At 44.6% G+C, this 27,322-nt stretch overlaps 6 non-coding genes across 6 annotated transcripts; all 6 read left to right on the plus strand.

Moving 5' to 3' along the window:
- Positions 1-1,964: 1,964 nt before the first annotated feature.
- TRNAK-CUU (transfer RNA lysine (anticodon CUU)) lies at positions 1,965-2,037 on the plus strand. Its single transcript has one exon. It is a non-coding gene; the product is annotated as a tRNA-Lys (tRNA).
- A 3,312-nt stretch (positions 2,038-5,349) lies between these two features.
- TRNAK-CUU (transfer RNA lysine (anticodon CUU)) lies at positions 5,350-5,422 on the plus strand. The gene has a single exon. It is a non-coding gene; the product is annotated as a tRNA-Lys (tRNA).
- A 3,319-nt stretch (positions 5,423-8,741) lies between these two features.
- On the plus strand, positions 8,742-8,814 carry TRNAK-CUU (transfer RNA lysine (anticodon CUU)). Its single transcript has one exon. It is a non-coding gene; the product is annotated as a tRNA-Lys (tRNA).
- Positions 8,815-20,463: 11,649 nt separating this feature from the next.
- On the plus strand, positions 20,464-20,536 carry TRNAK-CUU (transfer RNA lysine (anticodon CUU)). The gene has a single exon. It is a non-coding gene; the product is annotated as a tRNA-Lys (tRNA).
- Positions 20,537-23,868: 3,332 nt separating this feature from the next.
- TRNAK-CUU (transfer RNA lysine (anticodon CUU)) lies at positions 23,869-23,941 on the plus strand. The gene has a single exon. It is a non-coding gene; the product is annotated as a tRNA-Lys (tRNA).
- A 3,308-nt stretch (positions 23,942-27,249) lies between these two features.
- On the plus strand, positions 27,250-27,322 carry TRNAK-CUU (transfer RNA lysine (anticodon CUU)). Its single transcript has one exon. It is a non-coding gene; the product is annotated as a tRNA-Lys (tRNA).

Below are 27,322 nucleotides of genomic sequence, written 5' to 3' on the forward strand. Positions count from 1 at the left end.
AAATCCAAAAACGCCAAAATTGCAAAAATAGCAAAAATTGGAACATTTTATAGGCAGTTTAAAAAATAATTACCGCCGATCTTGATGAACATTTTATGGAATACCAACCTGGGACTGGTAAATCGACCAGTAAAATACATGCTGCATTATTTTACTTTAAGTGAGGAAATTGAGCCTATTTCAAGACCCATGTATGGTCATCACAACGACGTGTCTCGTTACAATAATAATATAAAAAACATATTGAATTCTAAACTCATTCTTTTTGTTGTAGTAAAGAAGAGTGACTCATAGTGTGCCCTTTTTGCAAGTTTTTAGCCATGAAATGAGTTGAGCTTGAGTTTTCGGGGCTCCTGCATCCGTATATTCCTACTACGGTATACGTTGAATTGTCCAGCACGCGAGAGGAACCTGCTTCTGGCATTGACCTCTAATTACATCTGCTATCTGAAACGCTCCGTCGGTAGATGAACGATGCACCAGCCTAGTGAGAAAGCGCGATGACGCCACTGGAGTGGACGAGCCAGCTGAGTATGTTCAGAGGAGGACAGTCGCAAAACGGGTCCCCAATATCTTTAATTTTCGCGTAAGTATGTATATTAGGCATAAAAATCCTTTCACACATCGGAACTGCGACTACTTTTCCAACGCACAGTATTTTTCACACGCAAGAAATCTGAACTGAGAGAAGGTGCGAAAATGTCGCTAACGAGTCGCAAAACGTTGCAAACTTTCAAAAGCGCAGGGTATGGAGAACACAGTTTTCTACACGTTGACGCATTTTATTCCACATCTCTACCAACTCTCACGCGCAATTCATCAGGAGACAGGTCTCTCCAGATTTTTTCCCCTGCACTCATTCATCCATCGGTGCGAGTTGATGACATTTTTCTTAGGAGGCCGCCAATGATTGGCTATCGCATTTATTATATAGCTTACGCGAAAGCACTGTCGAGGCAATCATACACGTCTTTATTATCGCATCACTGTGCAACACGACGATGCCCGTGGCTACTCTGCTGAAGTCCGACGAAGATGGGTGCTCGCCATGCACGTGAGAATTTCGTCTGCTGTGCGCCCACTCCTTTCTTCGGGTCGCCACACGCGACGCCTATTGGACGTGGTAGCACCTCTCTTCTGCTTTCGTAAGGTCTCGTTAGTGAGCAACGCAGTAGATACCGAAGCCCCTATTTACTTCATCAGACACGCTCCAATAATCGCCCCAAAACGCTGAATAGCTGTTATCCACTGAAACTTATTATGACAGGTTTCAATGTCTCCACGCACTCGATAATCAAGAGACGCGACGGGCGGACGCTGTCGCCTCGCGGTGTGGGGGCAACCACTTGGGGGCGACATCGTGAAAAGTAGTAACAAAGTACTATGCTACGCCTGAAAAAACAAACAAACAAACAAACAAAAATAACGTTTTAGGCCTAGCAGCGTCAAACCAAGCAGTTCATTCCAGTAATACTGACTTAGCCCTCAGCGTGAGATCAGGCTACGCGAAGGCTGATTTTTTCTATTTCTTTATTTACTTTATGTTTTCCTGTCACGGCAGGGAGCTAGTATATCGTGATCGAAACGGGGCAGCGTGGGCGCTGCTATAATGTTACGCAATGGCGATAACTGCCGGAAATGTATTTAATGAAAGCTCGCACAATTTTTGTTGCAATGGCCGTTTGTCAGAGGTAATACTCGCAAGTTTTTTTTTAATTATTATACCCTTCGTTCAAAGTTGTGCAACACACTAGAACTTATGATAGCCGTTACAAGGTGGCACCAAATTATATTTGAGCTGCTTTTTACACTTCTTAATCCAGACGAAACGTAGGCGTCCGGATTGTGAACGTTTTGTTTAATCCCTCACTTCTCTCTTCTAACCACCTTGCCTCTTCCTTGCTTATGCGAAGCTATAGCGAAGGATTAGCTTGGTACGATCCAATGATGACAGTGCGATCCATGCCCGGCTAGCTCAGTCGGTAGAGCATGAGACTCTTAATCTCAGGGTCGTGGGTTCGAGCCCCACGTTGGGCGATATTTCTTTTTCGGTTGAGGTGGCGTGGACACTTTGATGGCTGGTATGGAAGAATTGGCAATCAGATGATACGTATGAGAGAGAACACGGTTGTGCTTTTATAATTTGTCCATACGTTATCAGTTTAGCTCAAAAACATTTAATAATGATGTTTCACTTTAAATTTGTTTTGTTTCTGACTGTTCTTCGCACATGCATTATATATATATATATATATATATATATATAAATTTATTAGTCACAGAACCTTCAAATTTTGCAGAAAGAAGAATAATCTTGTACTGCACATTTGGAACTCTAACTGTAGATACGTAAAAAATCTAAGACAGAAATTTGACGTCCTAAATAGAAATTTCGCTTACCGGAGTTCCTAGAATTGAACTTTCTGTTTTTAATGAGACAAATTTCTTTCAAATCGGTCTAGTGGTTGCCTCAAAAGTGTTTCCGCGTTTTACATGTATCTGTAAGGAAAATAATTTCGATCTAATGTAGAGTAATTCTAAAGTTATGTATATACACGCTGTCCCAACTATCATGCACCAAGATTTAAAAATATGCAAATGCCGCTTAGCTATTCATTACCAAGGTAATGTTGTTCGCCGTCGCTTGGGAATAGTCATGTAATATTTTTTTTGCATTCCGCCTAATTGCATAATTAGTCTCAATTAATTAATCAACTTCTCAAATATTATAATTAGATGAAACCTGTCAATGAGAAAATTGTAGAGCAATAAGAAAAAAGCCGGCAGATCATGATGTTATGCGAAGCAGTGTGCGAGTAGCCTACCAAGTTAAGACAATGAGAGCACCAAGACGTAGGCGGCTCTTTCATGACCTACATGAGGCGCATTTCACCACATTCATGTCACGACCTATCATTTGTATTCGTCATAGACTCTTGTCACACTGCGCCAATCCTGGCACATACCAAAACGACACCACCATGACAGCAGCAAGACGTAGTCGGCTGTATAGATAGATACTGTTAAAGGGGCAAATGTTCGCCAAGGAATGCTTCGCACTTAAAACCCCCGATGCAGCTTCCTCGTTGCGCAATGCGAGCTGCATAAAAGCGTTTTTCCAAGCGTGAAAGAAGCCCGCCAATGCACGCAAAATTGCCGCGCGACTGGCCACTCGAGGCACTTTGCGTGTATTCGCTGAATGCTGTCAACAAAACGTGAGGCACGACGTTTACGTATGCGAACAGCCGCGATGGTGGCGCCATCTAATTGAGGCGCAAAGTTCAACCAGGGGATAAATACCCATTGCATAATCTGCCACTATCTAGGAGGTTATGTATCTGATTAACTGCTGTCGTAAAACGCCGGTAGCGATATGCGGAACTGTTAACGTTCAGTTCTTTAATTTTATTCTACGAGAACGCTTGAAGTAAAAAAAAAGGTAGAATAAAAAATAGTCTCGAAGGAATTATATATAGTTGCACGAAGCGTCATAAGATTTCGCCACCAGCGTTGCCACTGCCATCCTCGATCAGTATAGCCCCAGACACACGCCGTCAATCACCGCAATACGCTGAATAGCCGTCTTCCGCTGAAACTTATTATGGCAGGTTTCAATGTATAGCGCGCGTCTTAGGCAGAAGCTCCACATGTGTGTCACACACCTCGCTGGCGGCCGACTGAGCGCAACGGCCTTTTGTTTGAAGTTTCACCTGCTTTCGGGCCTACGTCGATCATCAGGCACTGCGCTTGTCTGTGACTCTATAGGCCTACGCCCGCGATATTCAAGAGACGCGACGACCAGACGCTGTCGCCGCCTCGCGGTGTGACACAACCACTTGGAGGCGACATCGGGGAAAGGAGTAACAAAGTACAATACTACGCCGGAAAAAACAAACAGACAAAGAATACAAACAAAAAACAGTATCACCGTTTTAGGCCTAACAGCGTCATAAAACATGACTGACTTAGCCCTCAGCGTAAGATGAGGCTACGCGAAGGCAGATTTTTATATATTTATTAATTTACTTTTTTTCTGTCACGACAGAGAGCGATATATCGTGATTAGAGTGTACTAGACTAGTACACTAATCGTGGTTGAAACGGGTAGCGTGGCGCTGCCATATTGTTACGCAGTGGCGATTACTGGCGGAAATGAATTAATGAAAGCTCGCATAATTTTTATTGCAATCACCGCTTGTAAGAGGTGGCATAATAATAATAACAATAATAATAATAATAATAATAATAATAATAATAATAATAATAATAATAATAATAATAATAATAATAATAATAATAATAATAATAATAATAATCTTTGATGTCCACTGCAGGACGAAGGCCCCTCCCTGCAATCTGCAATTACCCCTGTCCTGCGACAACCGATTCCAACTAGCGCCCGCGAATTTCCTAATTTCATCTCTCCACCTTGTCTTCTGCCGTCCTCGACTGCGTTTCCCTTCTCTTTAAGCCCATTCTATAACTCTAATGTGCCAACGGTTACCTAACCGGTGCATTACATGACCTGTCCAGCTCCATTTTTTTCTGTTAATATCAATTAGAATATCGGCTATACCCGTTTGCTGTCTGATCCAAACCGCTCTCTTTCTGTCTCTTAACGTTATGTCTAGCAATCTTCGTTCTATCGCTCTTTGCGCGGTCCTTAACTTGTTCTGAAGCTTCTTTGTCAGTCTCCAAGTCTCTGCCCCATATATCAGCCCTGGTAAAATGCACTGATTATACGCCTTCCTTTTCAATGATAATGGTAAGCTTCCAGTCAGGAGCCGACAATGTCTGCCGTATGCGATCCAACCCATTTTTATTCTTCTGTGAATTTCCTTCTCATGATCAGGGTTCCCTGTGATTAATTGACCTAGGTAAACGTACTCCTTCACAGACTCTAGAGGCTGACTGGCTATCTTGAAATCTTGTTCCCTCGCCAGGCTATTTATCATTATCTTTGTATTCTGCATATTAATCTTCAACCCCACTCTTACACTCTCTCTGTTAAGGTCCTCAATCATTTGTTGTAATTCGTCTGCATTGTTGCTGAATAGAACAATGTCATTGGCAAACCGAAGATTGCTGAGATAATACTCGCAGAGCTTTTTTTATACCCTTGGTTTAGGGTAGTGCAACACACTAGAATTTATGATGAAAGTTACAAGACGGCATCCAAATTATATTTTAACTACTTCTTACACTTTTTAATCCAGATCAAACGTAGGCGTCCGGTTTGAAAACGTTTTGTTTGATTCCTCACTACCCTCTTCTAGCCGCCACCCTGCCTCTTCCTTACTTATGCGAAGGATTAGCTTGGGATGGTCCCATGATGGCGCAGCTGTCGGTGCCCGGCTAGCTCAGTCGGTAGAGCATGAGACTCTTAATCTCAGGGTCGTGGGTTCGAGCCCCACGTTTGGCGGATTTTTTTTTTTGAATGGTTTAGGTTGGCTGAAAGTGATGGCGAGTATGGAAGAATTCGCAATCAGAGGACACATGGCGGAACACGGTGGTGCTTTTTAATTTTTCATTATGTTATCAGTTATATATATATATATATATATATATATATATATATATATATATATATATATATATATATATATAGATATATATAAATATATATATATATATATATATATATATATATATATATATATATATATATATATATATTAGTTACAGAACCTTGAAATTTTGCAGAAAGAAGGACAATCTTACTTCGAACTCTAACTCTGTAGATACCTAAAGCAATCATAAGGCAAGAACTTCTTTTTCTTCTTCTTTGTCATTGTGCGACGGCTGCTATGACGTGCTTTTTATTTGATTACTAATCTCTCATTGGCTTGTGGATATTCACTGCAGTTCCAAAGTTGTAATTGCGCTAACTGAACTGTTCACAAAATTTATTTTACATACTCCCAGCATCCTTAGAAGAAAGAAGAAAGGTGTCCTAAAATCGCGTTACGAGAGAAATGCAAATAGAGTGGCGTCAAACGGCTTGAGTTTAAAAAAGAAATCCTAGGGTTATTTCATAATTATAGTATTTTTCATGGTAACCGTTACTGTAGCCTCACTCTCCGTTTCTGCGGTCGTTCATTTGCTGTTATGCTTCGGATTTCAGTCTCACGTCACCTTTTTACCCGCCGTGCGTACCTCGATAGCGTGCGCGTGGTAATACGCAAAGGTCCAAGTGTGACCACCATGGGTGGGTGTGTTCAGATAAGGACAGGCTAAGGGGGGTCCTTACTATATTTAGTTCTCGGCGAAAGCTTTATATGAGGCGGGAAAATGTCTCTGTAGAGAGGAATCAACCATCGTCTCGCGAAACTTGACATGGATTTCCTGAAAAAAAAAAAATCTCCTTTCACTAAAGTTGGAAAAGAGCGCTTAACGACTTCCAGATTTTACAAATTCGAAACCATGTCACGCTAAAATTGACGCATTCCACCCCGCCGGGTTTCTGTTTTCGGTAAATCTACACAGCTCGTCCACGGGAAGTTAAATTTATGTCTCACATATAGTAAGTTTCTTTTATTGAAAAATTAACGCCATTTCGGTTTTTGAAGAACTGCCTGCACTCTGACTCGGACCGCTCAATTTTTTTTGGAGGGGGGGGGGGAGGCATTTTAGCTAAGGCGGTGAAGCTGAAAAGTATTTCTGACAAATCTACAAAAGATTTCTCGAAAACTGAAAAGGAAGTGTGCATCTTCTTCACCACGTATGTATTTCATTATAAAATCCAAAAACGCCAAAATGGCAAAAATAGCGAAAATTGGAACATTTTATAGGCAATTTAAAAAATAACTACCGCCGATCTTGATGAACATCTTACGGAATACCCACCTTGCACTGGTAAATCTACCAGTAAAACACATGCTGCATTATTTTACTTTAAGTGAGGAAATTGAGCCTATTTCAAGACCCATGTATGGTCATCACAACGATGTGTCTCGTTACAATAATAAAATAAAAATAACATATTGAATTCCAAACTCATTCTTTTTGTTGTAGTAAAGAAGAGTGACTCATAGTGCGCCATTTCTGCAAGTTTTTGGCCATGAAATGAGTTGAGCTTGAGTTTTTGGGGCTCCTGCATCCGTATATTCCTACTACGGTATACGTTGAATTGCCCAGCACGCGAGAGGAACCTGCTTCTGGCATTGACCTCTAATTACATCTGCTATCTGAAACGCTCCCTCGGTAGATGAACGATGCACCAGCCTAGTGAGAAAGCGCGATGACGCCACAGGAGTGGACGAGCCAGCTGAGTATGTTCAGAGGAGGACAGTCACAAAACGGGTCCCCAATATCTTTTAAGTTTCGCGTAAGTATGTATATTAGGCATAAAAATCCTTTCACACCTAGGAACTGCGACTACTTTTCCAACGCACAGTATTTTTCACACGCAAGAAATCTGAACTGAGAGAAGGTGCGAAAATGTCGCTAACGAGTCGCAAAACGTTGCAAACTTTCAAAAGCGCGGGGTATGGAGAACACAGTTTTCTACACGTTGACCCATTTTATTCCACATCTCTACCAACTCTCACGCGGAATTCATCAGGAGACAGGTCTCTCCAGATTTTTTCCCTCGCACTCATTCATCCATCGGTGCGAGACCATGGCATTTTTCTTAGGAGGCCGCCAAGGATTGGCCACTGCATTTATTATATAGCTTACGCGAAAGCACTGTCGAAGCAATCATACACGTCTTTATTATCGCATCACTGTGCAACACGACGATGCCCGTGGCTACTCTGCTGAAGTCCGACGAAGATGGGTGCTCGCCATGCACGTGAGAATTTCGTCTGCTGTGCGCCCACTCCCTTCTTCGGGTCGCCACACGCGACGCCTATTGGGCGTGGTAGCACCTCTCTTCTGCTTTCGTAAGGTCTCGTTAGTGAGCAACGCAGTAGATACCGAAGCCCCTATTTACTTCATCAGACACGCTCCAATAATCGCCCCAAAACGCTGAATAGCTGTTATCCACTGAAACTTATTATGATAGGTTTCAATGTCTCCACGCACTCGATAATCAAGAGACGCGACGGGCGGACGCTGTCGCCTCGCGGTGTGGGGGCAACCACTTGGGGGCGACATCGTGAAAAGTAGTAACAAAGTACTATGCTACGCCTGAAAAAACAAACAAACAAACAAACAAACAAACAAACAAACAAACAAACAAACAAACAAACAAAAATAACGTTTTAGGCCTAGCAGCGTCAAACCAAGCAGTTCATTCCAGTAATACTGTCTTAGTCCTCAGCGTGAGATCAGGCTACGCGAAGGCTGATTTTTTCTATTTCTTTATTTACTTTATGTTTTCCTGTCACGGCAGGGAGCTAGTATATCGTGATCGAAACGGGGCAGCGTGGGCGCTGCTATAATGTTACGCAGTGGCGATAACTGCCGGAAATGTATTTAATGAAAGCTCGCACAATTTTTGTTGCAATGGCCGTTTGTAAGAGGTAATACTCGCAAGTTTTTTTAAAATTATTATACCCTTCGTTCAAAGTTGTGCAACACACTAGAACTTATGATAGCCGTTACAAGGTGGCACCAAATTATATTTGAGCTACTTTTTACACTTCTTAATCCAGACGAAACGTAGGCGTCCGGATTGTGAACGTTTTGTTTAATCCCTCACTTCTCTCTTCTAGCCACCTTGCCTCTTCCTTGCTTATGCGAAGCTATAGCGAAGGATTAGCTTGGTACGATCCAATGATGACAGTGCGATCCATGCCCGGCTAGCTCAGTCGGTAGATCATGAGACTCTTAATCTCAGGGTCGTGGGTTCGAGCCCCACGTTGGGCGGTATTTTTTTTTTCGGTTGAGGTGGCGTTGACACTTTGATGGCTGGTATGGAAGAATCTATCTAGTGAGGCGAGTCTAGCAGTGTTATTGGAGGAATTAGAGGGTAGTAAATGGGATATAATAGGGCTCAGTGAGGTTAGGAGGACAAAAGAAGCATATACAGTGCTAAAAAGCGGGCATGTACTGTGTTACCGGGGCTTAGCGGAGAGACGAGAACTAGGAGTCGGATTCCTGATTAATAAGGAAATAGCTGGTAACATACAGGAATTCTATAGCATTAACGAGAGGGTGGCAGGTCTTGTTGTGAAACTTAATAAGAGGTACAAATTGAAGGTGGTACAAGTCTATGCCCCTACATGCAGTCATGATGACCAGGAAGTCGAAAGCTTTTATGAAGACGTGGAATCGGCGATGGGTAAAGTAAAAAAAAAGATACACTATACTGATGGGCGACTTCAATGCCAGGGTAGGCAAGAAGCAGGCTGGAGACAAGTCAGTGGGGGAATATGGCATAGGCTCTAGGAATAGCAGAGGAGAATTATTAGTAGAGTTTGCAGAACAGAATAATATGCGGATAATGAACACCTTTTTCCGCAAGCGGGTTAGCCGAAAGTGGACATGGAGGAGCCCGAATGGTGAGACTAGAAATGAAATCGACTTCATACTCTGCGCGAACCCTGGCATCATACAAGATGTAGACGTGCTCGGCAAGGTACGCTGCAGTGACCATAGGATGGTAAGAACTCGAATTAGCCTAGACTTGAGGAGGGAAAGGAAGAAACTGGTACACAAGAAGCCAATCAATGAGTTAGCGGTAAGAGGGAAACTAGAGGAATTCCGGATCAAGCTACAGAACAGGTATTCGGCTTTAACTCAGGAAGAGGACCTTAGTGTTGAAGCAATGAACGACTATCTCATGGGAACCATTAAGGAGTGCGCAATAGAAGTCGGTGGTAACTCCGTTAGACAGGAAACCAGTAAGCTATCGCAGGAGACGAAAGATCTGATCAAGAAACGCCAATGTATGAAAGCCTCTAACCCTACAGCTAGAATAGAACTGGCAGAACTTTCTAAGTTAATCAACAAGCGTAAGACAGCGGACATCAGGAACTATAATATGGATAGAATTGAACAGGCTCTCAGGAACGGAGGAAGCCTAAAAACAGTGAAGAAGAAACTAGGAATAGGCAAGAATCAGATGTGTGCGTTAAGAGACAAAGCCGGCAATATCGTTACTAATATGGATGAGATAGTTCAAGTGGCTGAGGAGTTCTATAGAGATTTATACAGTACCAGTGGCACCCACGACGATAGTGGAAGAGAGAATAGCCTAGAGGAATTCGAAATCCCACAGGTATCGCCAGAAGAAGTAAAGAAAGCCTTAGGAGCTATGCAAAGGGGGAAGGCAGCTGGGGAGGATCAGGTAACAGCAGATTTGTTGAAGGATGGTGGTCAGATTGTTCTAGAGAAACTGGCCACCCTGTATACGCAATGCCTCATAACCTCGAGCGTACCGGAATCTTGGAAGAACGCTAACATAATCCTAATCCATAAGAAAGGGGACGCCAAGGACTTGAAAAATTATAGACCGATCAGCTTACTGTCCGTTGCCTACAAAGTATTTACTAAGGTAATCGCAAATAGAATCAGGAACACCTTAGACTTCTGTCAACGAAAGGACCAGGCAGGATTCCGTAAAGGCTACTCAACAATAGACCATATTCACACTATCAATCAAGTGATAGAGAAATGTGCAGAATATAACCAACCCTTATATATAGCTTTCATTGATTACGAGAAAGCGTTTGATTCAGTCGAAACCTCAGCAGTCATGGAGGCATTACGGAATCAGGGTGTAGATGAGCCATATGTAAAGATACTGGAAGATATCTATAGCGGCTCCACAGCCACCGTAGTCCTCCACAAAGAAAGCAACAAAATCCCTATAAAGAAAGGCGTCAGACAGGGAGATACGATATCTCCAATGCTATTCACAGCATGTTTACAGGAGGTATTCAGAGGTCTGGAGTGGGAAGAATTGGGGATAAAAGTTGATGGAGAATACCTTAGCAACTTGCGATTCGCTGATGATATTGCCTTGCTTAGTAACTCAGGAGACCAATTGCAATGCATGCTCACTGACCTGGAGAGGCAAAGCAGAAGGGTGGGTCTGAAAATTAATCTGCAGAAAACTAAAGTAATGTTTAACAGGCTCGGAAGAGAACAGCAGTTTACGATAGGTAGCGAAGCACTGGAAGGGGTAAGGGAATACATCTACTTAGGGCAGGTAGTGACCACGGATCCGGATCATGAGACTGAAATAACCAGAAGAATAAGAATGGGCTGGGGTGCGTTTGGCAGGCATTCTCAAATCATGAACAGCAGGTTGCCACTATCCCTCAAAAGGAAAGTGTATAACAGCTGTGTGTTACCAGTACTCACATGTGGGGCAGAAACCTGGAGGCTTACGAAAAGGGTTCTGCTGAAATTGAGGACGACGCAACGAGCCAAGGAAAGAAGAATGATGGGTGTAACGTTAAGGGATAAGAAAAGAGCAGATTGGGTGAGGCAACAAACGCGGGTAAACGACATCTTAGTTGAAATCAAGAAAAAGAAATGGGCATGGGCCGGACATGTAATGAGGAGGGAAGATAACCGATGGTCACTAAGGGTTACGGACTGGATTCCAAGGGAAGGGATGCGTAGCAGGGGGCGGCAGAAAGTTAGGTGGGCGGATGACATTAAGACGTTTGCAGGGACAACATGGCCACAATTAGTACATGACCGGGGTAGTTGGAGAATTATGGGAGAGGCCTTTGCCCTGCAGTGGGCGTAACTAGGCTGATGATGATGATGATGATGATGATGGAAGAATTGGCAATCAGATGATACGTATGAGAGAGAACACGGTTGTGCTTTTATAATTTGTCCATACGTTTTCAGTTTAGCTCAAAAACATTTAATAATGATGTTTCACTTTAAATTTGTTTTGTTTCTGACTGTTCTTCGCACATGCATTATATATATATTGACGCAACTATATCTGGCAGAACCATTATTCAGCGGGTATGCGCCAGTGGGGACGACGCTGAAGTAGCGCGCGTTTTTAGGTGAAGCGGGGGAAACGAAGAAGACGTTGTTGTTGTTCCCTTGGACGACTGATAAAGTGCGTTTCTTGGCGGTGCTGCTACGCATACTCGTCGATCCCACGTCGTTACACTGGTGGAGGTGCGGGGTATTCTTCATGCTTGGCACCCCTTCGCGGAGCCGACGATCGAGCCCGGAATCACCATCGCGCATCGAAACACCGGTCCACCGCTTCAGTCGTCGCCTGCTAGGCTTAGCGCCCGAGTCCAGTCCGCTGCAAGAAACTTCGAGAAATCGTTTGCCTCCTACAAATAACATGGCCACCGCAGCTCCATCGCAAGTAACGCTACAGAATCCTATGGTCCCGGAGAGCTTTCATGGTGATGCCTTTGAAGACGTCCAAGATTGGCTAGACCAGTTCGAGCGCGTCGCCCAGTATAACCATAAGACCAGCTCGGCGGACAAACTCTCGAGTGTCTATTTCTATTTGAAGGACAATGCTCGTACGTGGTACGTAAACCGGGAGAGGAGCTTTGCCACGTGGGACGACTTCCGCGCACAGCTGCTGGATACCTTTTCAAGCATCGACAGGAGGGAAAACGCGCAGCGTCTCCTTGAAATCCGCGTTCAAAAGCCCAATGAGAGTGTTGCTATGTTCTCAGAAGACATGGCCCGTCTTTTCCGTAGGGCAGACCCAGACATGCCAGAGGAAAGAAAGCTGCGATATCTCCTGCGAGGAGTGAAGGAGCAACTGTTTGCCGGCCTTGTGAGAAATCCACCGACAACAGTGGCACAGTTCACAAAAGAGGCTACAGCCATTGAACGGGCCCTGCATCAACGATACCACCAGCATGACATGGGCAACTCGACGGCGAACACTTCCGTACTGGCTGCGAGTAACGACATGTCTCTGCGTGAAGTTGTCCGCGAAGTGGTGCGAGAAGAGCTTCGGCAGCTCGGCTTTGTGGTTGCGCCTACGGAACCGACGCCAGCGTTATCTTTTGTTGCTGATGTCGTCCGGGAAGAAGTCCGGCAAGCTTTTTCAGCGCCAGACTGTGGCAACGTTCCGCGGCGCCTCACTTATGCGGAAGCTGTCCGCCGTCCACTCAACGCAACTTCAACGCCGTTGACACCCATAACTACAACACCACCTACGCCACAAATAGAGCCGACATCGTCACCCTCGTCGACTCTACCGACCCCGCCGATCATGCCAGCACAAACAACGCCGTATTTTCGACATGCGCACGCCACCCCTTGGCTCCATGGAGAGTTACCGCCGAACTACCAGCGCCGGAAAACCGATTTGTGGCGCACCGTCGACCGTCGACCAGTGTGCTACCATTGTGGTGAAGCTGGACACGTCTATAGAGTTTGCCGCCAATGGAACAACTATCGCGCCGCTCAACAACCAAGCTTTCCTGCCAACTATGCTTATTCTCCGTACGACGGTCGACGCGCTTACAACGACGCTCCTGTGAACAGTCAGCCACCAAAGACGACGACGCCCCGACCACGTTCTCCTTCTCCATCTCCGGCGCGCTACAATTCGCCGACTCGTCGCAGCTTTGCCGACGTCACTAGGGGCAGATCGCCTAGCCCTCGACGGGGAAACTAGCCGCAGCGACCTCCGGGGGTGAGGTTGCCAATACTCTAACTGCTCCACATCCCCCGTTATCGACGAACGACGACGTGAAGACTACATTGACGAAAAAGACGCCCAGCACAACGACGAATACGACGAATAGAAGTACGAAAGACGTAACTGACATCGTCAGCGCCGAGCTCATCGTTTGCATTGACGGTCACGAAATAGCCGCTCTGGTTGACACTGGCTCCCATTTTTCAATCCTTAACTTACAGGTCGCTGACAAACTGAGGAAGGTGAAGACACCATGGCACGGGCCCAACATAAGAACCGCCGGAGGTCAGTTGATGACACCTGTCGGGAAATGCACGGCCCGACTCTTAATCGCCGGTTCAACCTTCGTCGTCACCCTCGTCATCCTTACTGAGTGTTGTAAAGAACTTATACTGGGCATGGATTTTCTACGGGAGTACGGCGCCGTGATTAACATCCGTGACAGAAGCGTCACTTTTGCTACGAGTTCGGATCATGTCACCCATGAGAAGCCACAACAACCTCGCTTACGTATTGCCGCGGACGACGTCATACTTTTGCCGCGGAGTTGCTCCCTCGTACAGGTGCGCTGTGACAGCCTGCAAAGTGGGACTGGAGTAGCTGAACACATCAGTGCGCTAGCACTGAATTGCGGTGTGTTCATTGCCAGAGCACTTATCAATGTAATCGACGGAAGCGCCGAACTCTTGCTGACAAATTTTAGTAGGGAGCGCCGACACATCGTTAGAGGCACTGCTGTCGCCTATTTCGACGAAGTGACAGAAATACAAGACTGCCACTTAGCGCAGGAGTCGGCCTCTACAGTCCACACAGCTGCACCTATTGTAGACGTTAATCCGACGTTAACGGCCGTTGAGCGGAATCGTCTGCTTGAGCTCATCAAGCAGTACCAGGGCTGTTTCTCCTCTGCGTCACGAGTTGGTCAAACGCCCCTTACGAAACACCGCATCATTACTGATGTCGACGCCAGACCCATCCGACAAAACCCTTATCGTGTGGCCCCAAAGGAACGCGAAGCGATACAAAAACAAGTGAAGACGATGCTAGAAGATGGCGTTATTCGACCATCTAATAGTCCGTGGGCATCACCTGTAGTTTTAGTGAAGAAGAAGGACGGTAGCCTGCGCTTCTGCGTCGACTATCGGAAGCTCAATCAGGTCACAAAGAAGGACGTTTATCCGCTGCCGCGTATTGATGATTCCTTGGATAGGTTGCGAAACTCGTGCTACTTTTCCTCAATGGACTTGAAAAGCGGTTATTGGCAGATCGAAGTGGATGAGAGAGACCGTGAGAAAACAGCCTTTGTGACGCCTGACGGACTTTATGAATTTCAGGTACTTCCTTTCGGTTTGTGTTCGGCGCCAGCAACATTTCAGCGTCTAATGGACGCTCTCCGGACTCAAATGGCAAACATGCCTGGTGTACTTGGATGACGTGATTGTCTTTTCCGCAACGTTCGACGAACACTTACGAAGGCTGAAAACTGTTTTTGAAGCGATACGCTCTGCCGGTCTTACTTTGAAGCCTGAGAAGTGCCATTTTGGTTTTCATGAGCTCCAGTTCCTCGGTCACGTCGTCAGTTGCCAAGGGGTCCGACCTGATCCGGATAAAATTGCCGCCGTCGCTAATTTCCCGATTCCATCAGACAAAAAAGCCGTGCGACGTTTTCTGGGACTCTGTGCATATTACCGGCGATTTATTGCTAATTTCTCGCGTATCGCATGGCCGTTAACACAGCTCACCCGAGACGATATGCCTTTTACTTGGGGCGAAGACCAGCAGCGGGCATTCCACGAGCTCCGGCAACGCATGCAATCGCCTCCCGTATTAGCACACTTCGATGAGGAAGCCCCGACGATATTGCATACAGACGCTAGTAATGTCGGTCTAGGGGCGGTGCTAGTACAATGGCAGGGCGACAGCGAAAAGGTGATTGCTTACGCCAGTAGGACACTATCCCGAGCCGAAGCTAACTACTCCACCACTGAAAAAGAATGCCTCGCAATGGTATGGGCAGTTCTGAAATTTCGTCCGTATTTGTATGGTCGGTCTTTCACCGTCGTTAGTGACCACCATTCCCTCTGCTGGCTCATTAATTTGAAAGATCCTTCCGGCCGGCTCGCACGCTGGAGTCTTCGACTCCAAGAGTTCGACTTTGTTGTTACATACAAGTCGGGAAAACGGCACGCAGACGCCGACTGCCTTTCTCGGTCTCCTGTTGAGCCGGCAGCACAAGACGATGACGACACGGTTTTTCTGGGACTCGTGGATACTGCCGATCTTTCACGCCAGCAACGGGATGACATTGAATTGCTGCCGCTTATTGATTACCTCGAAGGACGAACCAACCGCGTGCCGAGGCTCTTTGCAAGAGGGGTGGCATCATACTGCTTGCGTCGCAACGTCCTCTACAAGAAGAACTTCTCGCCTAGCGGCAGCAACTACTTACTTGTTGTTCCATCACCGCTTCGACGTGAAATCTTAAACGCCTGCCACAACGAGCCGACTGCTGGGCACTTGGGCTACACTCGCACATTGGCACGGATTCGGCAGAAGTACTACTGGCCGAGACTTACTGCGGTCGTTAAACGCTACGTTCAGACATGTCTGGATTGCCAACGTCGTAAACCGCCATCCGTCAAACCAGCCGGCTTACTGCACCCTGTTGACGTACCGGCCACACCATTTGCACAAGTAGGCATGGACTTTCTGGGCCCCTTCCCGACGTCTACTACTGGTAATAGGTGGATAATCGTTGCCACGGATTATCTCACTAGATATGCCGAGACAAGTGCCCTGCAACGGGCAACAGCAGATGAAGCGGCACGATTTTTTCTGGAATCCATCGTTTTAAGGCATGGCGCTCCCGCAGTAGTCGTCACGGACAGAGGTACTGCGTTCATGGCCCAGTTTTTAGATATCGTTCTACGTCTAAGTGGTACCGCCCACCGAAAGACAACAGCGTATCACCCTCAAACAAACGGACTGACAGAACGACTCAATAGGACATTGGCTGATATGATAAGCATGTACGTAGATGTAGAGCATAGGAACTGGGACGAGGTTTTACCTTATGTCACCTTCGCGTACAATACGGCTCGTCAAGAGACCACTCGCAAGACGCCCTTCAGTCTCGTATACGGCCGTGAGGTTACAACAACATTAGATGCAATGCTCCCTCATGAATTTGACGACAACGAAACGGGTGCTGAAGAGATAACACACCGAGCAGAGGCAGCTAGGCAGCTTGCGCGTCTGCGAATCCACGAACAGCAGGACATTGACGCCAGACGCTACAATCTTCGGCACAAAGCCGTAACATACAACATCGGCGACAAAGTGTGGGTCTGGACACCTATTCGACAGCGTGGGCTCTCTGAAAAGCTCCTACGTAAATACTTCGGGCCCTACATAGTTCTCCGACGCATCAGTGACGTCAACTACGAAGTCGTTCCTGACAGCTCGCACTGTTCAAAGCGCCGACGGCATTTACCCGAGGTCGTTCACGTGCTGCGTATGAAGCCGTACTATGAGGACTGCCAAGACTGCGCAGTTCTTTACCGCTGCCTTCCAAGCCTCTATCATCGGGACGATGATCTTTTCTAAAGGGGGAGCAAATGACGCAACTATATCTGGCAGAACCATTATTCAGCGGGTATGCGCCAGTGGGGACGACGCTGAAGTAGCGCGCGTTTTTAGGTGAAGCGGGGGAAACGAAGAAGACGTTGTTGTTGTTCCCTTGGACGACTGATAAAGTGCGTTTCTTGGCGGTGCTGCTACGCATACTCGTCGATCCCACGTCGTTACAATATATATACATGTATAAATTTATTAGTCACAGAACCTTCAAATTTTGCAGAAAGAAGAAAAATCTTATACTGCACATTTGGAACTCTAACTGTAGATACGTAAAAAATCTAAGACAGAAATTTGACGTCCTAAATAGAAATTTCGCTTACCGGAGTTCCTAGAATTGAACTTTCTGTTTTTAATGAGACAAATTTCTTTCAAATCGGTCTAGTGGTTGCCTCAAAAGTGTTTCCGCGTTTTACATGTATCTGTAAGGAAAATAATTTCGATCTAATGTAGAGTAATTCTAAAGTTATGTATATACACGCTGTCCCAACTATCATGCACCAAGATTTAAAAATATGCAAATGCCGCTTAGCTATTCATTACCAAGGTAATGTTGTTCGCCGTCGCTTGGGAATAGTCATGTAATATTTTTTTTGCATTCCGCCTAATTGCATAATTAGTCTCAATTAATTAATCAACTTCTCAAATATTATAATTAGATGAAACCTGTCAATGAGAAAATTGTAGAGCAATAAGAAAAAAGCCGGCAGATCATGATGTTATGCGAAGCAGTGTGCGAGTAGCCTACCAAGTTAAGACAATGAGAGCACCAAGACGTAGGCGGCTCTTTCATGACCTACATGAGGCGCATTTCACCACATTCATGTCACGACCTATCATTTGTATTCGTCATAGACTCTTGTCACACTGCGCCAATCCTGGCACATACCAAAACGACACCACCATGACAGCAGCAAGACGTAGTCGGCTGTATAGATAGATACTGTTAAAGGGGCAAATGTTCGCCAAGGAATGCTTCGCACTTAAAACCCCCGATGCAGCTTCCTCGTTGCGCAATGCGAGCTGCATAAAAGCGTTTTTCCAAGCGTGAAAGAAGCCCGCCAATGCACGCAAAATTGCCGCGCGACTGGCCACTCGAGGCACTTTGCGTGTATTCGCTGAATGCTGTCAACAAAACGTGAGGCACGACGTTTACGTATGCGAACAGCCGCGATGGTGGCGCCATCTAATTGAGGCGCAAAGTTCAACCAGGGGATAAATACCCATTGCATAATCTGCCACTATCTAGGAGGTTATGTATCTGATTAACTGCTGTCGTAAAACGCCGGTAGCGATATGCGGAACTGTTAACGTTCAGTTCTTTAATTTTATTCTACGAGAACGCTTGAAGTAAAAAAAAAAAGGAAGAATAAAAAATAGTCTCGAAGAAATTATATAGTTGCACGAAGCGTCATAAGATTTCACCACCAGCGTTGCTACTGCCATCCTCGATCAGTATAGCCCCCGAAGCCCCTGTTCATCAGACACGCGCCTTCAATCACCGCAATACGCTGAATAGCCGTCTTCCGCTGAAACTTATTATGGCAGGTTTCGATGTATAGCGCGCGTCTTAGGCAGAAGCTCCACATGTGTGTCACACACCTCGCTGGCGGCCGACTGAGCACAACGGCCTTTTGTTTGAAGTTTCACCTGCTTTCGGGCCTACGTCGATCATCAGGCACTGCGCTTGTCTGTGACTCTATAGGCCTACGCCCGCGATATTCAAGAGACGCGACGACCAGACGCTGTCGCCGCCTCGCGGTGTGAAACAACCACTTGGAGGCGACATCGGGGAAAGGAGTAACAAAGTACAATACTACGCCGGAAAAAACAAACAAACAAAGAACACAAACAAAAAACAGTATTACCGTTTTAGGCCTAACAGCGTCATAAAACATGATTGACTTAGCCCTCAGCGTAAGATGAGGCTACGCGAAGGCAGATTTTTATATATTTATTAATTTACTTTTTTTCTGTCACGACAGAGAGCGATATATCGTGATTAGAGTGTACTAGACTAGTACACTAATCGTGATTTAAACGGGCAGCGTGGCGCTGTCATATTGTTACGCAGTGGCGATTACTGGCGGAAATGAATTAATGAAAGCTCGCATAATTTTTATTGTAATCACCGCTTGTAAGAGGTGGCATAATAATAATAATAATAATAATAATAATAATAATAATAATAATAATAATAATAATAATAATAATAATAATAATAATAATAATAATAATAATAATAATAATAATCTTTTATGCCCACTGCAGGACGAAGGCCCCTCCCTGCAATCTGCAATTACCCCTGTCCTGCGACAACCGATTCCAACTAGCGCCCGCGAATTTCCTAATTTTATCTCTCCACCTTGTCTTCTGCCGTCCTCGACTGCGTTTCCCTTCCCTTTAAGCCCATTCTACAACTCTAATGGGCCAACGGTTACCTAACCGGCGCATTACATGACCTGTCCAGCTCCATTTCTTTCTCTTAATATCAATTAGAATATCGGCTATACTCGTTTGCTCTCTGATCCAAACCGCTCTCTTTCTGTCTCTTAACGTTATGTCTAGCAATTTTCGTTCTATCGCTCTTTGCGCGGTCCTTAACTTGTTCTGAAGCTTCTTTGTCACTCTCCAAGTCTCCGCCCCATATATCAGCCCTGGTAAAATGCACTGATTATACGCCTTCCTTTTCAATGATAATGGTAAGCTTCCAGTCAGGAGCTGACAATGTCTGCCGTATGCGATCCAACCCATTTTTATTCTTCTGTGAATTTCCTTCTCATGATCAGGGTTCCCTGTGATTAATTGACCTAGGTAAACGTACTCCTTCACAGACTCTAGAGGCTGACTGGCGATCTTGAAATCTTGTTCCCTCGCCCGGCTATTTATCATTATCTTTGTATTCTGCGTATTAATCTTCAACCCCACTCTTACACTCTCCCTCTTAAGGTCCTCAATCATTTGTTGTAATTCGTCTGCATCGTTGCTGAATAGAACAATGTCATTGGCAAACCGAAGGTTGCTGAGATAATACTCGCAGATGCTTTTTTTATACCCTTGGTTTAGGGTTGTCCAACACACTAGAATGTATGATGACAGTTACAAGACGGCATCCAAATTATATTTAAACTACTTCTTACACTTTTTAATCCAGATCAAACGTAGGCGTCCGGTTTGGGAACGTTTTGTTTGATTCCTCACTACCCTCTTCTAGCCACCCTGCCTCTTCCTTACTTATGCGAAGGATTAGCTTGGCATGATCCCATGATGGCGCTGCTGTCGGTGCCCGGCTAGCTCAGTCGGTAGAGCATGAGACTCTTAATCTCAGGGTCGTGGGTTCGAGCCCCACGTTGGGCGGGTTTTTTTTAATGGTTTAGGTTGGCTGAAACTGATGGCGAGTATGGAAGAATTCGCAATCAGAGGACACATGGCGGAACACGGTAGTGCTTTTTAATTTTTCATTATGTTATCAGTTATAGCTCAAAATCTTTAAATAACCATGTGTCATTTTTAATTTTCTTTCTGACTTCTCGCAAATGTATCATATATATATATATATATATATATATATATATATATATATATATATATATATATATATATATATATATATATATATATATATATATATATATATATATGTAGATTATTAGTTACAGAACCTTGAAATTATGCAGAAAGAAGGACAATCTTATTTGGAACTCTAACTCTGTAGATACCTAAAGCAATCATAAGGCAAGAACTTCTTTTTCTTCTTCTTTGTCATTGTGCGACGGCTGCTATGACGTGCTTTTTATTTGATTACTAATCTCTCATCGGCTTTAGGATATTCACTGCAGTTCCAAAGTTGTAGTTGCGCTAACTGAACTGTTCACAAAATTTATTTTACATACTCCCAGCATCCTTAGAAAAAAGAAGAAAGGTGTCCTAAAATCGCGTTCCGAGAGAAATGCAAATAGAGTGGCGTCAAACGGCTTGAGTTTAAGAAAAATTCTAGGTTTATTTCATAAGTATAGTATTTTTCATGGTAACCGTTACTGTAGCCTCACTCTCCGTTTCTGCGGTCCTTCATTTGCTGTTATGCTTCGGCTTTCAGTCTCACGTCACCTTTTTACCCGCCGTGCGTCCCTCGATAGCGTGCGCGTGGTAATACGCAAAGGTCCACGAGTGACCACTATGGGTGGGTGTGTTCAGATAAGGACAGGCTAAGGGGGGTCCTTACTATATTTAGTTCTCGGCGAAAGCTTTATATGAGGCGGGAAAATGTCTCTGTAGAGAGGAATCAACCTTCGTCTCGCGAAACTTGACATGGATTTCCTGAAAAAAAAAAAAAAAGAACTCCTTTCACTAAAGTTGGAAAAGAGCGCTTAACGACTTCCAGATTTTACAAATTCGAAACCATGTCACGCTAAAATTAACGCATTCCACCCCGCCGGGTTTCTGTTTTCGGTAAATCTACACAGCTCGTCCACGGGAAGTTAAATTTATGTCTCACATATAGTAAGTTTCTTTTATTGAAAAATTACCGCACTTTTGTTTTTGAAGAACTGCCTTCACTCTGACTCGGACCGCTCAATATTTTTTTGGAGGGGGGGGGGGAGGCATTTTAGCTAAGGCGGTGAAGCTGAAAAGTATTTCTGACAAATCTACAAAAGGTTTCTCGAAAACTAAAAAGGAAGTGCGCATCTTCTACACCACGTATGTGTTTCGTTATAAAATCCAAAAACGCCAAAATTGCAAAGATAGCAAAAATTGGAACATCTTATAGGCAGTTTAAAAAATAATTACCGCCGATCTTGATGAACATTTTATGGAATACCAACCTGGGACTGGTAAATCGACCAGTAAAATACATGCTGCATTATTTTACTTTAAGTGAGGAAATTGAGCCTATTTCAAGACCCATGTATGGTCATCACAACGACGTGTCTCGTTACAATAATAATATAAAAATAACATATTGAATTCTAAACTCATTCTTTTTGTTGTGGTAAAGAAGAGTGACTCATAGTGTGCCCTTTTTGCAAGTTTTTAGCCATGAAATGAGTTGAGCTTGAGTTTTCGGGGCTCCTGCATCCGTATATTCCTACTACGGTATACGTTGAATTGCCCAGCACGCGAGAGGAACCTGCTTCTGGCATTGACCTCTAATTACATCTGCTATCTGAAACGCTCCGTCGGTAGATGAACGATGCACCATCCTAGTGAGAAAGCGCGATGACGCCACTGGAGTGGATGAGCCAGCTGAGTCATGTTCAGATGAGGACAGTCGAAAAACGGGTCCCCAATATATTTAATTTTCGCTTAAGTATTCATATTAGGCATAAAAATCCTATCACACCTCGGAACTGCGACTACTTTTCCAACGCACAGTATTTTTGACACGCAAGAAATCTGAACTGAGAGAAGGTGCGAAAATGTCGCTAACGAGTCGCTAAACGTTGCAAACTTTCAAAAGCGCGGGGTATGGAGAACACAGTTTTCTACACGTTGACCCATTTCATTCCACATCTATACCAACTCTCACGCGGAATTCATCGCAAGACAGGTCTCTCCGGATTTTCCCCCCCGCACTCATTTATCCATCGATGCGAGTCGATGACATTTTTCTTAGGAGGGCGCCAATAATTGGCTATCGCATTTATTATATAGCTTACGCGCAAGCCCTGTCGAAGCAATCATACACGTCTTTATTATCGGATCACTGTGCAACACGACGATGCCCGTGGCTACTCTGCTGAAGTCCGACGACGATGGGTGCTCGCCATGCACGTGAGAATTTCGTCTGCTGTGCGCCCACTCCCTTCTTCGGGTCGCCACACGCGACGCCTATTGGACGTGGTAGCACGTCTCTTCTGCTTTCGTAAGGTCTCGTTAGTGAGCAACGCAGTAGATACCGAAGCCCCTGTTTACTTCATCAGACACGCTCCAATTATCGCCCCAAAACGCTGAATAGCTGTTATCCACTGAAACTTATTATATATGACAGGTTTCGATGTCTCCACGCACTCGATAATCAAGAGACGCGACGGGCAGACGCTGTCGCCTCGCGGTGTGGGGGCAACCACTTGGGGGCGACATCGTGAAAAGTAGTAACAAAGTACTATGCTACGCCTGAAAAAACAAACAAACAAACAAACAAACAAAAATAACGTTTTAGGCCTAGCAGCGTCAAACCAAGCAGTTCATTTCAATAATGCTGACTTAGCCCTCAGCGTGAGATCAGGCTACGCGAAGGCTGATTTTTTCTATTTCTTTATTTACTTTATGTTTTCCTGTCACGGCAGAGAGCTAGTATATCGTGATTGAAACAGGGCAGCGTGGGCGCTGCCATAATGTTACGCAATGGCGATAACTGCCGGAAATGTATTTAATGAAAGCTCGCACAATTTTTGTTGCAACGGCCGTTTGTAAGAGGTAATACTCGCAAGTTTTTTATTATTATTATACCCTTGGTTCAAAGTTGTGCAACAAACTAGAACTTATGATAGCCGTTACAAGGTGGCACCAAATTATATTTGAACTACTTTTTACACTTCTTAATCCAGACGAAACGTAGGCGTCCGGATTGTGAACGTTTTGTTTAATCCCTCATTTCTCTCTTCTAGCCACCTTGCCTCTTCCTTGCTTATGCGAAGGTATAGCGAAGGATTAGCTTGGCACGATCCAATGATGACCCTGCTATGCAGGCCCGGCTAGCTCAGTCGGTAGAGCATGAGACTCTTAATCTCAGGGTCGTGGGTTCGAGTCCCAGGTTGGGCGGGTTTTTTTTCTTTTCTGTGGTTGAGGTGGCGTGAGACTTTGATAGCTGGTATGGAAGAATTGGCAATCAGAGGATACGTATGAGAGAGAACACGGTTATGCTTTTATAATTTTTCCATATGTTATCAGTCTAGCTCAAAAACATTTAATAATCATGTTACACTTTAAATTTGTTTTGTTTCTGACTTTTCTTCGCATATGCATTATATATATATATATATATATATATATATATATATATATATATATATATATATATATATATATATATATATAGAATAAGTCATTAGCCACAGAACCTTCAAATTTTGCAGAAAGAAGGAAAATATTATACTACATATTTCGAACTCTAACTGTAGATACCTAAAGACATTAGAGAGAAATTTGACGTCCCACATAAATTTCGTTTACTGGAGTTCCTAGAATTTAACTTTCTGTTTTTAATGACACAAATTTCTTTCAAATCGGTCTAGTGGTTGCCTCGAAAGTGTTTCCACGTTTTACATGTATCTGTAAGGAAAATAATTTCGATCTAATGCAGAGTAACTCTAAAGTAACGTATATACACGCTGTCCCAACTATAGTGCACCAAGATATTAAGATATGCAAATGCCGCTTAGCTATTCATTACCAAGGTAATGTTGTTCGCTGTCGCTTGGGGATACTCATATAATTTTTTTGCATTCCGCCTAATTGCATAATTAGACTCAATTAATTAATCAACTTCCTAAATATTCTAATTAGATGAAACGTGTCAATGAGAAAAATGAAAAAAGCCGGCAGATCATGATGTTATGCGAACCAGTGTGCGAGCAGCCTACCAAGTTAAGACAATGAGAGCACCAAGACGTAGGCGGCTGTTTCATGACCTACATGACGCGCATTTCACCACATTCATGTCACGACCTATCATTTGTATTCGTCATAGACTCTTGTCATACTGTGCCAATTCTGGCACATACCAAAACGAAACGACCATGACAGCAGCAAGACGTATAGTCGGCTGTATAGGATAGATACTGTTAAAGTGGCAAATGTTCGCCAAGAAACGCTTCGCACTTAAAACCCCCGATGCAGCTTCCTCCGTTGCGCAATGCGAGCTGCATAAAAGCGTTTTTCCAAGCGTGAAAGAAGCCCGCCAATACACGCAAGATTGCCGCGCGACTGGCCGCTCGAGGCACTTTGCGTGTATTCGCTGAACGCTGTCAATAAAACGTGAGGCACGACGTTTACGTATGTGAACAGCCGCGATGGTGGCGCCATCTAATTGAGGCGCAAAGTTCAACCATGGGGATAAATACCCGTTGCATAATCTGCCGCTATCTAGGAGGTTATGTATCTGATTAACTGCTGTCGTAAAACGCCGGTAGCGATATGCGGAACTGTTAACGTTCAGTTCCTTAATTTTATTCTACGAGAACGCTTGAAGTAAAAAAAAAAAGGTAGAATAAAAAATAGTCTCGAAGGAATTATATATAGTTGCACGAAGCGTCATAAGATTTCACCACCAGCGTTGCTACTGCCATCCTCGATCAGTATAGCCCCCGAAGCCCCTGTTCATCGGACACGCGCCGTCAATCACCGCAATACGCTGAATAGCCGTCTTCCGCTGAAACTTATTGTGGCAGGTTTCAATGTACAGCGCGCGTCTTAGGCAGAAGCTTCACATGTGTGTCACACACCTCGCTGGCGGCCGACTGAGCGCAACGGCCTTTTGTTTGAAGTTTCACCTGCTTTCGGGCCTACGTCGATCATCAGGCACTGCGCTTGTCTGTGACTCTATAGGCCTACGCCCGCGATATTCAAGAGACGCGACGACCAGACGCTGTCGCCGCCTCGCGGTGTGAAACAACCACTTGGAGGCGACACTGGGGAAAGAGTAACAAAGTACAATACTACGCCCCCCCAAAAAAAATAACAAATATAAAAAAAACAGTATTGCCGTTGTAGGCCTAACAGCGTCAAGCCAAGCAATTCACTCCGATAATAGCGATAAAACATGACTGACTTAGCCCTCAGCGTGAGATGAGGCTACGTAACGGCAAATTTTTCTCTATCTATTAATTTACTTTTTTTTTTCTGTCACCGCAGAGAGCGAGTATATCGTGATTAGAGTGTACTAGCTGGTACACTCTAATCGTGATTGAAACGGGCAGCGTGGGCGCTGCCGTATTGTTACGCAGGGGTGATTACTGGCGGAAATGAATTTAATTTTTGTTGCCATCACCGCTTGTAAGAGGTGACATCATCATCATCATCATCATCATCATCATCATGTTTTATGTTCACTGCAGGACGAAGGCCTCTCTCTGCAATCTCCTATTGCCCCTGTCCTGTGCCAACTGATTCCAACTACCGCCCGCGAATTTCCTAATTTCATCTTTCCACCTCGTCTTTTGCCGTCCTCGACTGCGTTTTCCTTCTCTCGGAGCCCATTCTGTAACTCTAATGGTCCAACGGTTATCTAACCGGCGCATTACATGACCTGTCCAGCTCCATGTTTTTTCTCTTAATGTCAATTAGAACATCGGCTATACCCGTTTGCTCTCTGATCCAAACCGCTCTCTTGCTGTCTCTTAACGTTACATCTAGCAATCTTCGTTCTATCGCTCTTTGCGCAGTCCTCAACTTGTTCTCAAGCTTCTTTGTCAGTCTCCAAGTCTCTGCCCCATATGTCAGCACTGGTAAAATGCACCGGTTGAACACCTTCCTTTTCAATGATAATGGTAAGCTTCCAGTCAGGAGCTGACAATGTCTGCCGTATGCGATCCAACCCATTTTTATTCTTTTATGAGTTTCCTTCTCATGATGAGGGTTCCTATGATTAATTGACCTAGGTAAACGTACTCCTTCACAGACTCTAGAGGCTGACTGGCGATGTTGAAATCTTGTTCCCTTGCCCGGCTATTTATCATTATCTTTGTCTTCTGCGTATTAATCTTCAACTCCACTCTTACACTCTCTCTGTTAAGGTCCTCAATCATTTGTTGTAATTCGTCTGCATTGTTGCTGAATAGAACAATGTCATCGGCAAACCGAAGGTTGCTGAGATAATACTCGCAAATGCTTTTTTTTTATACCCTTGGTTCAAAGTCGTGCAACACACTAGAACTTATGATGGCCGTCACAAGATGGCACCAAATTATATTTAAACTATTTCTTACACTTTTTAATACACATGAAACGTAGGCGTCCGGATTGGGAACGTTTTGTTTGATCCCTCACTACCCTCTTCTAGCCACCCTGCCTCTTCCTTACTTATGCGAAGGATTAGCTTGGCATGGTCCCATGCTGGCGCTGCTGTCGGTGCCCGGCTAGCTCAGTCGGTAGAGCATGAGACTCTTAATCTCAGGGTCGTGGGTTCGAGCCCCACGTTGGGCG

The sequence above is a fragment of the Dermacentor variabilis genome, chromosome 3, assembly GCF_050947875.1.
Source record: "Dermacentor variabilis isolate Ectoservices chromosome 3, ASM5094787v1, whole genome shotgun sequence".
NCBI lineage: Eukaryota > Metazoa > Arthropoda > Arachnida > Ixodida > Ixodidae > Dermacentor > Dermacentor variabilis.